The sequence below is a fragment of the Triticum dicoccoides genome, chromosome 1A (genome assembly GCF_002162155.2).
Source record: "Triticum dicoccoides isolate Atlit2015 ecotype Zavitan chromosome 1A, WEW_v2.0, whole genome shotgun sequence".
NCBI lineage: Eukaryota > Viridiplantae > Streptophyta > Magnoliopsida > Poales > Poaceae > Triticum > Triticum dicoccoides.
The window spans coordinates 545,748,708-545,750,485 of record NC_041380.1 but is presented as its reverse complement, the minus strand read 5'-3'; positions in this window follow the sequence as shown (position 1 = coordinate 545,750,485).

The following is a 1,778-nucleotide window of genomic DNA, read 5'->3' as shown; positions in this document are numbered from 1 at the left end:
GGGGGGGGGTGGATGGAAAATGTCCACGAGGACTAGGGTTTTGCCTTAGGTGGGCTTGCGGTGAGGACTGCCGTTGGATCCGCGAGCATCCGACGGTGTCCATCCATGATACGCGTGAAACGCCCATAGACCAATTAAAATGCAGCACACGGCTACGATGTCATGACCATCTAAATTGGTCGTAATTGACTAAAAAATTGGTCTAGCTGATTAAAAATTCATTTTTCATTTCTCAAGTGCCCAAAATGAGTTTTTTGTGAGGGAACTACAATATATTTGTTGTAAAATTGGACAAAATCAACTTTTTAAAATATTAGAACATATTTAATGTATAATTGACTAAATATTTGGATGTTAAAAGTTTTGATTCACCTCTCGTGAAAAAGACAAATTTCTGCTGATCCGGTTGGAAACGGGTCAAATTTGAACTGCAACTGCCTTATAGTTTGTTCTTTATTTTTTTCAAAAATAATTTTTAGGTACATAAGTATCTATTTAATTAGAGAAACACCAATAGTTTTTTAAGATTCAACCACTAGCTAGGAACGGTCATGCCCGCAGTTTTGACAACATTTTGAAATGGGCATGAAAAATTCAAAAAAAATCCAAAAATTGGAAAACCGTTGCATTGTGTCATTATATGTGACCAAGTTACCAGAAAAAATAATAAACTTGTAATACAACAATTCTTTTAAAAAAAGTGTTCTCAGAAAAGAGCTATCATGTGTGAATGTGCATGGCTTTCAAGCCAAATGATCAATCCTATGGCCACATTCATGGCATGGTTTGTTCAAATGATCTCATATTGTGCACAAGGGTGCATCTTGGAATGGCAAACAATGTTGCTTAAGGAAATTTTCATTTTCTTTGGACGAAAAAATCATTTTTCATTTTTCGAGTACCCAAAATGAATTTTTTTGTGAAGGACCTACCATATATTTGTTGCAAAATTGGACCAAATCATTTTTCTAAAATACTAGGCCATATTTAATGAACAATTGACCAAATGATTGGGTGTAAAAAGTTTTGATCCACCTCTCGTGAAAAAAACAAATTTTCGCCGATTCAGCTGGAAGCGGGTCAAATTTGAACTGTAGCTGCCTTCTAGTTTGCTCTTTATTTTTTCCAAAAATCATTTCTAGGTACATAAGTATCTATTTTATCAGAGAAACACCAAAAAAATTCCAAGATTCAACCACTAGCTAGGAACGGTCAAGCCCGCCGTTTTGACCGCATTTTGAAACGGGCATAAAAAATTCAAAAAAAATCAAAAAATTGGGAAACCTTCGCATTGTGTCATTATATGTGGCCAAGTTCCCAGGAAAAATAACAAACTTGTAATACGACAATTATTTTAAAAAAGTGTTCTCAGAAACGAGCTATCACGTGTGGAGATCAATGGCTTTCAAGCCAAATGATCAATCTTATGGCCACATCCATGGCATAGTTTGTTCAAATGATCTCATATTGTGCACAAGGGTGCATATTGGAATGGCAAACAATGTTTCCTAAGGAAGTTTTCATTTTCGTTGGACGAAAAAACCATTTTCCATTTTTCGAGTGCCCGAAAGGAGGTTTTTTTGTGAAGGAACTACCAAATAATTGTTGCAAAATTGGACCAAATCATTTTTATAAAATACTAGTCCATATTTAATGCACAATTGACAAAATGGTTGGGTGTAAAAAGTTTGGATCCACCTCTGGTGAAAAGACAAACTTCCGCCGATTCAGCTGGAAGCGGGTCAAATTTGAACTATAGTTGCCTCGTAGTTTGCTCT